Genomic DNA, 12,963 nt, shown 5'->3' with positions numbered 1-12,963 from the left:
CAATGCAGAAATTTGCATGGAGGGACTCACAGTACAAGCAACTGGGACAAGTTCCCCAGGTCTGGAGGAAGAGTTCCATTAAGCTGATTGGTCTCGACAACTCTGAGCAGAAGAGAGGTTAAATCAGATTAAACACAGCCAAGGTGCCAAACGCGGGTGGCGGGATGAGGGATCACTCACAATCTCGAAAGCGTGGATATGTTTCCCAGCTCCTTGGGGATTGGACCCGTCAATCGGTTTCCATATAGAGAACTGCATCAACATCGTCGCGTTTCTCCAATCAACAGACGATATACTCGTGTGTGTGTGTGAGAGAGAGAGAGAGAGTACATACATGTTGCGCAAGTTCGTAGAGCCCCATTCTTTAGGAATCGTGCCGTTCAGGTAGTTGAGGGTAACGTCACTGTTTACAGAGAGAGATGATGATGATGATGCTTGCGAGGAAGAAGAAGAAGAAGAAGAAGAGGATCGATGATAATGGAGAAAGGGGGCGGAAAGAGAGGCTTACAAGGTTTGGAGGTAAGGCAATCTGAACAGTCGAGGCGGAAGAGTGCCGTTAAGGGACTGAGATTTGAGAACTCTGGTTTTTCACATAATGAAAAGCGGGCTTTACTCTTAACTACTTAGAGTCGTGCATCCAAATGATGTTAAAAAATAGCTAATCCCAATCTACACCATGTCCGATGCATTTAATCATTGAGTGAATGGATGGTCACATAATCATTCTTCTATAGCTAATGCGAAGAGCACGGATCCCTCAAAAGCAATAATAGCATCGAAATTCTCAAATTACCCCTACAATGATAATATGATAAATGGTTTATGCACTATCAATATATCTAGACCCGACCCGAATATCTGGGACATATTCGAGTAGAGACCCCCGACCCTGCCCATTGACACCCCGAGACCCAGCCCGACCCGGCCCATTAACACCCCTATTAGTTAGGTGTTTATTGCATGTAAAGAGACAAAAAAGACAGGCACACAATCGCTTAATTGATTTATCAAGGTCTGGCTAGGAATCTATGGTAGTAAAATTTCATGAGAGAGAGAGAGAGAGACATGCTGATGACGTGGGGAACGGTGTTATTGTCGGCGTCGGTGAAATTCCCGCAGGTGACGGCGTTGGCGTTGGCGTCCGTAGTTGTACTTCCATTGATGTCTTTGGTTTTGCCCCATCCACCCTCTACGCCGCATGGATCTGCACCGAAATCCCAGTCCGATTTCCCTAAAGTCTTTCCTATTTCTTTCAACGCGGCCACTGCAAGAAATAGAGATCCAACAGGTCAGAAGAAGCAGCAACAAATCTCACGCAAAACAGGGAAAGAGGAAAAGGAACAGTTACGGTGAAAGCAATACAAGGTTGGTGGGGTTTTCTTTTCTTTCAATTTTTCGCTCACCTTCGTCGGGGGGCAGACGAGTGGCGGCGGCAGCTGAGCTGACGGCGCAGAGAAGGACGACAAGCCCGGAGAAGAGAGACCGAGCCGAGAAGAGATTCGCCATCGTCTTAGTCTCGGAGCTCAATTCAGAAGAATGTGTAGTTCAACTTCATGGTGTGCATGCATATGTAGAAAGTGATAGAGGGGGACAAAGACTTCCGCTTTTATCCGTCAACGAGAGCGACGGCCGAACGTGAGAGACGACCCCAAAGTCTTTTTTTATTATTTTTTTAACCTTCAGCTGTAACAATTCTTTACCGGTTCTTTCGAAATATCCAGGGAGGGTATGGCCGCGAAGACCCGATTACGTGGAGGCCAATGAAAACACCTCGCAAGCCTTACGAACCCCGATTAAGCCCAATTCTTTGGCTCCCCGATCCAAAGCGGTTTGCACGCGTCCGTCGATATCATAGATTCCATGCACAAAGTTGTCTTATCGAAATGGCTGGAGAAAAATAAACACGTGTATGTGGAATTTGGAATCTATGGTCGATGAACAAAATAATAATATCTCGGGATCATTTTGAACAATAATTGAGTTGTACGGTCGTGGAGTTCCAAAACCATGGCACGTGGACTTATATCCCCGTTGTCAACATGAAATTTATCCCAAAAAAAAAAAATGTCTCAAACTTATTGTATTCGTTTCAATTCAGTCCTAAACATTTCAATCTGGCCAATTTATTCATAATCCTTTTGACGACTTACCAATTCAGTCACAAACTATTCGATTCAGCCAATTTAAACTTAAGATCTTTTGACGATTTATCAATTTAATCATTTCAGCAATCAAATTTGCCATAGCTTACTAAACCTAATCTGATGTTTCGCACTTCTGCAATAAATTCTGGATATCAATGGTTGAAAGGTTTCCATTCCAGGCCACAGATATCAGCCGGATGTCTTAACATCCTATCCTTTGTGCAGGCCTTCGTCGAAGGAAATATATCTACATTGTCGGGGATTTCTCTGCTTTGGTCGGACGCTTTCCTCAACAAATGCGCCGTCAACATTTTTCTGTTTTGGACCAAAAAAAAAAAAAAAAAAAACAAACCATTTTTCTGTTTGATCTCTCGTCGCAAAGAACCACAACGTGGACAAAACTCCCAATCTTTTCATTTCCTTTTATGTATCGAGTGCAGTCATTCGGACAAGAGTCGATTTTCTCATATCCAAGCCCCAACTCTTGCACCATCTTCTGTGCCGCCCAATGAGAGGGAAAATTACCCAAAAATAAGAATACAAATACCAAACCTATTGTAATTCTATCAATTCAGTTCAAAATCCCTTTTTTATCCAATTGAGTCATAAACTTTTTGCACATGTGTCAATTTAGTCCATCCGGCTAATTTTGGCCAGGAATCATAAAGATGAATGTGGACCATCATGAGCGGCATGGCCAGCGCTAACGTGCACTATTTTTCATAGCATTTTGGGATATGTTCATTAAAAATCCTAAAACTTGTCCCGGTGAAATTGACTTCTAAAACTTTCAGAAAGTGCGATCCAGTCCTTCAGTTAACTCCATCCAATTCAACTAACAAAAAATGCTGAAGTGACATTTTTTTTGTTACTTTCTTTCTTCTATGTGTTGTTAACATGATTGAAACAAGAAAGATAAGTCCAAAATGATGTCGTTTTAGTCCAAACGTTTTTTAAATATAAATATTAGTTAAATTAAACAAATAAATAAATAAAATTAAAAAAGTGCAAAACTACATCGCTGCATACCGGTGACCCCGGTTGACCTCACCCCACTGTCGTCGGCCCTTCCGAGGAGGGCCAACAAGGCCCTCGCCGCTTTTGTTGGTTTGCCCTTTTTTTTTTTTTTTTTTCTAAATTTAGTTTATTTTAATTAATATTTATATAAAAAAATTAAATTTGGACCAAAACGGCTTCATTTTGGACTAATCTTTCTTATCTCAGTCACGTCATTGCTACGTAGGAGAGAGAAAGTAAAAGAAAAATGCACGTCGGTATTTTCTATTAGCCAATTGGACGGAGTTAACGGAAGAACTCGTTACACCAATTTGACAAATTTTATGATTTGATTGCAATTTTTGAAAGTTTTAAGACTTAACCACACTTTGATAACAAGTTTAATAATTTAGTTGTATAATGTCATGCACAATTTCAAGGAGGAAATGAAAATTAGTATGGAAGTCAGTTAATCTTGTGGTAAGTTTCTTTGTAAGATTGAGAGAATATTTCATGAGGAAAAGTATTTTGAGTGACTCGTGTGTAGTTGTATCGCTTTATCTATAATGGATTTCTTTACTGCTCTTTCCGTGGGTGATCAAACCACATAAATCTGGTATTCAATCTATTTTTTTGTTCTGTCTATTTCATTATTCGATCACTTGCTTCCACAACATTTCCTAAGGTTTTTCTATGCAAGGACTCCCTAATATTCTAATAATTTTTGAATTTATTTTTATTTTATTTTCTTTTCTTTTTTTCTTCCCTTCTTCTTCTAGCCGATTGCGGGCCTCGGCGATGGCCGATGACCGGCTAGAGGTAAGGCCAAATAAGGTCTGGCCTCGCCGGTCTTCGAATATTGCTGGGGCCCGATGATCTACTGGAAGAAGAAGGAAAGAAACAAAAAAGAAAGAAAAGAAAAAGTTACAAGTGTGCCGATTTTGGGTTTTTGATGGTAAAAATACTAAAAAAATTAGTTTGAGATAAATTTGTCACATGTGTACTAATTTTGAGTTTTTCATGATATTAATCCTAAAATATATCCGCATTTACGGCGTTTGTTGTGGTGCTTACTTTACTATCAGTACATGTATTGATTTTTTTGTTCAAAGAAAATAGAACTTCAATGTTAACTTTATTTCTTTTCAAAATTAAAATTAGCTAAAAAATAAAGATTCCATATCTAAAATTGGCTAAAAAGGCACAGCTCTTCGAAGAGATTCAAGTCAATCTCAATCACCTCTCTCTCTCTCTCTCTCTCTCTCTCTCTCTCTCTCTCTCTCTCTCTCTCTAAGCTTTGAAATAAAGATAAGCAATTTCTGCTGAAATCTTAATTAGCTAAACTCGGAGGATTGTTAAAGAAGGAAAATCAACTCGTTAAAAGGATGTTATGGGTATAGACGCCCCCACAAAGAAAAAGGTTAGCTAACGTTATCGGCATACTGTACTAATGACGTCGCTTTTTTAAGATAACATGATGTTTCGTCTTTTTTTTTTTTTTTTACTGCGGGCACCGTGATTTCTAAATTCGACTAGGATTGAGGGCGATTTTCCATGACGGGAAAGCAAGAGAACAATGTGAGTTTTCTATTCTTTTACAAATATCCCAATTCGATTTACATGTTTCTAATCTCGATAGATTCTAACTTCATTTTCATCGCGAATGCACGGCATCATCCAACGAGAGGAACACATGATTAAAAGGCAATGTAGATGGATGAGGTCCGCCACTAATCTCGATGAAAAGATTGAATCCAGAAGCTAACAGGCGGTCCCCTGAAAACGGCCGGGAGAGCCTTAAGTTGGGGATAGCATACCCGCTCTGGATTCGAGCTCGTCTCCGCTTCCTTCTTGGTATCAGAGCCATTACCGTCAAAAACCAGGTTAAGATTATGATTCCGAGTTAGACCTTGCTGGAAGGAGAGAAGAAACACGCAAACCTCATGGCATCTCCTACGAAAATTGCACCCGTTCAACTTCAATCTCTTGTGTCTCTTTCTCCTCCTCTTGAACTCGGAAAATCTACTGCTTCTCGTATGGATTATCTCTATGAAGTTTCCTACCTCAACGAAAACAGTAAGATTTCCGAAACTCAACTTCCTCTCATGAACCCTTACTCTACCTTTTCCAGGCCTTCCTCCTTTTCCCCCATCCGTTCCATAAAACATCTCATCAAACATACCCCTCGTACGGTTAAGGAGTATGTCCAGTCTTCCAAGTTTGATCAGCACCATATACTTTCTACCCAACAAGAACAGTTTGTCACTCTTGAGATCCCCCCCGAGTTCCCTCTCCAAAGGGCACAACAGGGATATACCCATCTTCATTTTAGGGCTATCCGTCTTGCTCTTTCCTTTCATGGTCGAAAAGGGTTACTGGTGGTTGCTCGAGTTGCTCTTCTTGACACTCGATTCCTTGAATATCAACATGCCTACATCGGAACTATTCAAACTACTTTGAACGCCAGCACTGTTTTTGTCACCCTTTTCCCAAATTTTAACATGGCCCTTGCTGATCCAAACTTACTTTCTGCCCTCAAGGTTCAACTACGGTTTACAGGAGCACCTCAAGCTCTTGGTGCTATAGCTGCTACTCTTCATTACCAAATGATCTACAGAGTTCAAAACCATGCCATAGACCTTAATCTTCCCACCTCGGAAGATGCTTTGCTTATCTCTGTTGATCACGACCAAACTTCATGCACATATGTTCCTCGTCGGATCCCCGGAGACCAGCTAGTCAAACTTCTACCCGATAGTTGGGTCACTAATTACGAGAAACCGCATGAAAACACCAGGCGAGTTCAATCTTTTGAACCCCGGTTTACCAAAAAGAAAGATAGTACTGTCACCATTAAGTTTGCAAAGGAAAAGGAAGATTCTACTTCCATTTTCCCTTCACTCCCTACCATCTTGTATTTTACTCCATGTACTACTGATCCAATCGGTAATGAAGATCCAGATCCTAAGAAGTTCGTTCACTCGTTTGATACGGAAGGACGACCAATTCAATACTTCAAGGATCTTGATGGCCATTGCTTTTGGGACATTGATTGTTCTTGCTCCTCCCGCCGAAAACGAGAAGATGATGACAGCACTTCCTCTTCCAAAAGGAAGAAGAAAAAAGATTCCCTCTACCGGAGATATCTTAATGAAGACCCCACTGTCGGACCGTTAGGTGAAGATGATGGAAGATGACAGTTCATGGTCGGTTATGGTACCCCTAAACCTCCTCAGATCACTACTCCACTTCCTTCTTGTTCAGCAAAACAACCTTCACCTCCTACACCTCCACCCTCAAGCCAATATGTTACCTCACCCTTCTATAAACCAATCCAAAAATGGGTAAAGAAGCATTCTTATCCCATTGACCTTCCCCAACTATCCGCCCGTGTTCCCAAATCAAAACCGCCTCCAGTACTCCCTAGATTTGTATGTTTCACCCTGAGGATTTTCCTCCTCTTCGAGTCTCGAACCCCGAGTCCAACAGTGTTAAATTCCCTCCCACTGAAAAATTCTCGGACCCATCACAAAGATATTATCATGCTCCAAAGATTACAACCTCAAATGATGTGGATGCTCAAGGGCGACGAAGAGGACCGACCCCTTCCGAAGCTGTCCCGAACCGGTAAACAGAAAACTCTTTAGCTCAGAACGTGGTCCTTGGAAGGATAGATACTCGACTTGAAAGAGTCGATAACACAACAGTTGTGTCCAAGAAGATGTTAGAAGATTTCCAGAAAAGGCTTTATCTGCTAGAAACCAAGCAGATTCCCACCAGCCATTATCCGGAAGACCAAGCTCCCGAGATCGAAAAGCTCAGAAGGCAAATCCATATTCTCCAAGATCAACAACCCCTTTTGTCTGAAACTCTTCTATTTCCTTCTGCTATTCCGGCTCTGCGACCAGCATCTCCTGCTCCTTCCTCTTCCTCATTTGCAGATCTTTTGAGTTCTTCTAAACCTCTAGCCACCCAAACAAGTCCTTTGGTTCTTCGAGAACGTCTCAAACAACTTGAGAGAGACAAAACAGCTAGAGCAAAAAAAAAAAACAGTTTTATCATCACCACCACTTCCATCCTCACCCAAAGATCCTCCCTCATCCTACATGATATCAAATCCTTTGGAAAGTTTCCTCGAAAAACAAGCCCAACTCCCAAGTATTTCTGCCATAAAATCTCCCGATCCCCAAGAGTTATCCGAAGAAGAACCCTCCGATTCTTCAAACACCGAGAATTCTCGATCGGTACACTCGAAGGAGTCTAAACTAGATTTCATTATGATGGCCGATCCACCAACCGTATCTCCCGAACCGGATATTGAAATGGAGTCTGAACTAGAAATCACAAATCCACCTGAGCATCGTACTCATTCATTCGTCTCTTCTACCCCTAAGTCATATTTCACTCTGGATGATATTCCCTATCATAAGTGGCTCGATCGTCTTCACCGGCCGTTTTATTGGATCTCTCAAACACCGGTGGAAGGCAGCCCCATAACGTGATCAAATGATGTTTCTTACCATGACTTTAGATGAGGCCATTCGGCTCATTCATCTATTCTTCATTGGCCAACCAGCCGATGTTGTTGAACTCAAAAGAAAAGAATTCTTCGAACGAAGTTGTTGTTCGATGGCCAGAAAAGACCTTGATCGTCATTTCAAAGTAATGGTCAAGCTCTTCTATTTCCTTGGAGGAGACCAAAACCTCAAACTTGTCCTTTTAGCCTCTATTCCTAAAGAAATTAGCCAAGTCGTAGAAAGACTTCTGTAGACCAAACGAAAGTCTTTACCAAATACCACCCTTAGCGAACTTCAGCAAGCAATCCATATAGCACTTGATGATTTGTGCCTCAAAAAGGAACTTTTCAAGAATTATCTCCGAGAAAATTGGGTACTTGACAAAGCCTGTGTCAAACCCGATTGGAAGATCAAGTGCTCAAAAGATTGCAGCGATCCATCCTATTCGGGTCACAAGAAGAAGAAACTCTTCAAAAAATTCTCCTTCGTAAAGAAGAAGCACAGAGGCAAGTGGAAATTCCTTTGGAAAAAGCAGCACCGTCCTTTCAAGAAGAGGACCAAAACGGACATATGCTATGTTTGTAACAAAAAGGGACACTTTGCTAAAGATTGCTCTTTAGCCAAACGACAAGGGAGCCATATGATTCAGAAAGTGGCTCAAACAGGAATCTATCCGAGTGATGAAGATCTTGAATCGCTTATATCCATTGAAGATGAACCTTCTCCTGAAACAATTTGTGCTATTCGCACATATTCCTCTAATTCTGATGATGATCTATTCCCCTCGAAAAATGATATTTTCCACTTCCATTCACTCTCAGACTCTTTCCACATCCAAAAATCCAGATTCCATCCATATGTTCCCATCCGGATATGTCTTTCCAAATACTCCAAGCCCATCCAGGTTATTGCCCTCATAGATACCGGCGCCTCGGCATCTCTTATGGATACAAAAGTTCTCCCAAAAGAATACTGGAAACCTTATACAAGGTATTTTACTGCAGCTTCTGGAGAAACTTTTGCGACCAAATTCTGTAGTAAGCCGCTAACACTCCAAATCTTCCCTCAATGTTCCATCACAACAAAACTTCTTGGTTGTGACTTTCCCGACAAAGACCTCATCATTGGTTGGGATATTATCACTCAACTCTCTCAGCTCAGAATAGTTCCAACCGGTTTACGCTTCAAAAATCGGTTCCGAGAATTTGTGGATATTCAGAGACTTTTTATAATCCAACTAGAAGTCCTTGATCCAATTCCGCAAAGTCTTTTGTCGTGTCGTTCTGATTCCCACTCACGCTTTTCTCAAAACTGTCCTCATCCCTTATGGAAAAACCCATAGTTCTTTGTGAAACTTCCTTTCAAAAAGAATGAAGATGTTAACCCCACTGGAGCCAGTCATTCTGGTATTAAAACCAAAACATCTTATTCTTGCTCAAAAAGAATGTGCTGAATTACTTGCTCAAGGCGTGATTGAACCTTCCGATTCCCAATGGGCCCGCGAAGCCTTTTATGTGAATAAGCGAGCCGAGCAAAATCGAGGCAAACTCCGATTGGTAATTAATTATCGGCCATTGAACCAATTCCTCCAGGATGACAAATTTCCATTACCCCACAAGAATTCTCTTTTTCTTAGCCTTACTCAAGCAAAGATTTATTCTAAGTTTGATCTCAAGGCGGGATTTTGGCAATTAGGGATCCATCCCGATGATCGTCCCAAAACTGGATTCCGCATTCCAAATCAGCATTTCCAAGGGACGCTTGTTCCTTTTGGCCTCAAAACAACTCCTTCTCTTTTCCAAAAGGCTATGTGCCGGATCTTTCAACCCATCCTTGCAAATGCCCAGATTTACATTGATGATATCCTCCTTTACTGTCCCGACGAGGAATCACATTGTAAACTTTTGAGACAGTTCGTTGAAATAATTCAAAAACATGGCATCATGCTCTCTCAAAAGAAAATGATCATTGCTCAGAAAGACATAGAGTTCCTTGGAATGCATCCGAAAGATGGAACCTATTGTCCCGGCTATCATATTGCCGAAGAATTGCAGAAATTCCCAGAAAAAGACTTCACCGTAAAGCAAGTCCGGACATTTCTCAGAATAGTTAATTATCTCCGAGATTTTGTTCCAAAGATTTCCAGGGTACTTCACCCATTGCAGCAGATGCCGAAGAAGAGCGCTCCTCCTTGGGGTCCAAAGCAAACAAGAGCCGTTGCTTATCTCAAAGAAGTTCTCCAGCATCTCCCTCCACTGCAGATTCCTTCTATTGGCAAACGAATACCGCAGACGGATGCAAGTGATAAGTATTGGGCTGCTATTCTCCTTGAAGAAATCAATGGTAAGCGTTACATCTGTTCCAACAAAAGTGGTAGATTTACCCAGGCAGAAATCCATTATCATTCCACCTTCAAAGAGATTTTGGCGATCAAATATGGCATCAAAAAGTTCGAATTTCATCTCATTGGCCATCATTTTCCGATTGAAATGGACATGTCCTCCTTTCCTCAAATGCTAAAGTTCAAGCAAAAGCAAATCCCTCGTCCCCAACTGCTCGGATGGGCGAAATGGTTTTCAAAATACTCTTTTGAAACCAAACACATTTCAGGAAACAAAAATGTTCTTGCAAACTTTTTGTCTAGACCAAAACAGCCAGTTTCCTCTATCAACATGTTTGTACAAAGACAGCCCCTTCTTGGTACCTGGCGTGTACAAAACATGAGAGAAGCTCAATGGAATACTCATAAATATCCTCCGGACCTTCCAGAACTCTTCCGAACTGGTCAATTTCCCCTTGATATTGAGTCACTCTTTTGGCGTTACCACACCAAAATCTTTCGAGACTATGGTGGTCTAATGCTTAAGCCCAAAGGTTTTCATCACACTTACCCTTTCATTCATCCCCCTCTTTGGTCACCTAATGAAGATTTTCCTGAAGATTTGAAATGGATGTTTTGGTATATGTTCAACAAATACACAGTTGCTATTGAATTTCCCACTGAAAAGATGTTTAAAGTTTTATCCCGAGCACTCAGAGGGGATTATTCCAATCAGAGATACATGATTGACATGCTTCTATGGTTTAGCCCTCTTAGTTCTTGGCGAGAAATCTTTAAGATCTAGAACCGTGTTGGGAGACCGGAACCAGAAAGACACACACTCATCCTCTTCCACAGACCGTGGACCTTTGTGAGCCCTACTGGAAACATACGAACCGAACCGTACATTCTTGGTACTAGATTGTATAAGCCACAGCCCAGTATGGAAGTCGCTCGTGTATACCAGATGTTACCCAAAAATCTCAACTGTAATCCTCGTGCGTATAGAGAAATTCAGAGAATTCTATGTCAAGAAAACTGCTCCATCCCTCTAGAAGTTTGGCCCATAGGCACGATTGGCACTGTCTCCTGGGATCGTCTCGGTCCTTATTCAACGAAAATAGTTGAAGACGCCCTAGAGATTTTTCATCGGAACCAAGCCCAATCATCCATGGATACAGATCCGGATCCGCCACAGCAAGACCCATATGGAGGCCCATTTTCTCAAGACCCGTATGCATTCTCTCAAGACCCAAGTTCAAGTTCACAGTCACAGCAAATTCCTATCAGGAACGTGCCCCCTGCAAATGTGCCCCCAAACTATTTTCCGTCTCTCTATCAGCCCGACCCTAATGATCCTATCACATCAGATGATATCCGATCTGCAACACCACATGCTCCGTCAACTTCTACAATTTCACTAGAAGATATCCCGACCACTGAAGAAGAAGAACGACTTGCTCGTGCCTACGTAAGACAGAAAGACGGACATAACGGCTCGAACTGCTCACTTGACAACACTCAAGAACTTACTCGCAAATAATAGATGTTTGTGTTGTCATCTTGTGAAAAATATATGTTTGAATAATTGGCCTACGGCCTCAGAAATGTGCTGGAATGTAGAGTTTGTAAAAACGTTTTAAGTGTGTAATCACCGTAGCAAGACTGTTCACTACTTTCATCAGATCTGTTCACTACTGTTCATCACTGTAGCAAGACTGTTCACTACCGTAGCAGTAGGTAAAAAATGTCGGATATTAGGTTTGTGAATCCGATTAGCTTTGTTCTGCAAGCCTTCCATCTATAAAAGGCCCCGCTTGTTATGTAGAACGGGGACGAAAACCCTCCTTTGTGAAATATCAGAAGTTTGTCATGAATCCCTAAAATTCTCCTTCTTCTCTCTCAAAGCAAAGTCTCTATGCTCTAGAATCCTCTTGTTAATCCGGTAGCACGGTGTGGTTCAGTATGCTCTTCATTTGCCACTTTGATGCATTTCCCCCGCACTTGCACTTTGCACCGACCAATCGGAGGTCGTAAAACTCACCTGGAATCCCCACCCCTAAAGATGCATCTGTTGTGGAACCCATGAATCAGAAATTTCTAGGATCATGAGGGTTGAGCTTCGAGATTGAATCCAGAAGCTAACAAACGGTCCCCCGAAAACGGCTAGGAGAGCCTTAAGTTGGGGATAGCATACCCGCTCTGGATTCGAGCTCGTCTCCACTTCCTTCTTGGTATCCTTTGCCAATTTGTCGACATCAACTCCTTTCCAATTATTAAACCTTCCTTTGGCAAATTGGCCTTTAGTATTCATTTCAAATTTATAGCATGTGCCTCCAATTTCATCTTAAACTAAAAATTGAGTTCATTGATGTTCATAGTAATACACGATTATTAAACTGATGATAGTTATTAAATCGACAGAGAAAAAAAAAAAAAAGCCTACCCAGAAATCACTGTCTAAATAAATTTCACGAACGATTGTACTTCTTTTCATTTCGTAGCGATTTAAGAAATATAGATAGATGGAAAAAATTAATCATCTTATCTTACAACGATTGGCCACGGCATTGTGCCAATAATATCGCTGTCACGTACGAGGCTCCATCCAACGCGATGGGCCCTAAGTAGATGAGATGGGCCCACTCATTGAGTGCAGCCCAACTTGCAATCTCTTACCCACCTACGACCTAGTGTCGACGTGTCACCTCCACAGCGGTATTGGCTTCAACCAGCTCCCAAGATTTCGCGCTTTGCATCGCACCGACACGAACCATTTGTGAGAAGAACAGTGCATCGCGGAATTGCTTGACATTGAATTGTCAGATTCCATTTATTAACTTGATGAGAAAGTCAAGAATAACTCCCAAAGGTGACGGACCACGGTGATCTACGGGCGTTCATTGGATTCTTCTAAACAGGATAGATTGTATCGCCCGCAGAATATGAATGGATAAAAAATATTTTTACCGTCCCGCAAAAGTAT

General features: G+C 41.6%; 1 protein-coding gene and 1 pseudogene across 1 annotated transcript in view; both read right to left on the bottom strand.

Moving 5' to 3' along the window:
• The window catches only part of LOC115733887, a 117,993-nt pseudogene that overhangs the window by 12,838 nt on the left and 92,192 nt on the right, over nucleotides 1-12,963 (bottom strand).
• Nucleotides 1-12,963, bottom strand: part of LOC115731555 (protein trichome birefringence-like 41) — a 72,103-nt gene that overhangs the window by 17,405 nt on the left and 41,735 nt on the right. The gene's annotated exons all lie outside the window — the stretch shown is intronic.

Source organism: Rhodamnia argentea, chromosome 2 (assembly GCF_020921035.1).
Source record: "Rhodamnia argentea isolate NSW1041297 chromosome 2, ASM2092103v1, whole genome shotgun sequence".
NCBI classification, from domain to species: domain Eukaryota; kingdom Viridiplantae; phylum Streptophyta; class Magnoliopsida; order Myrtales; family Myrtaceae; genus Rhodamnia; species Rhodamnia argentea.
The sequence above is the reverse complement of the archived record's forward strand: the minus strand, read 5'-3'. Positions and strand labels throughout refer to the sequence as shown.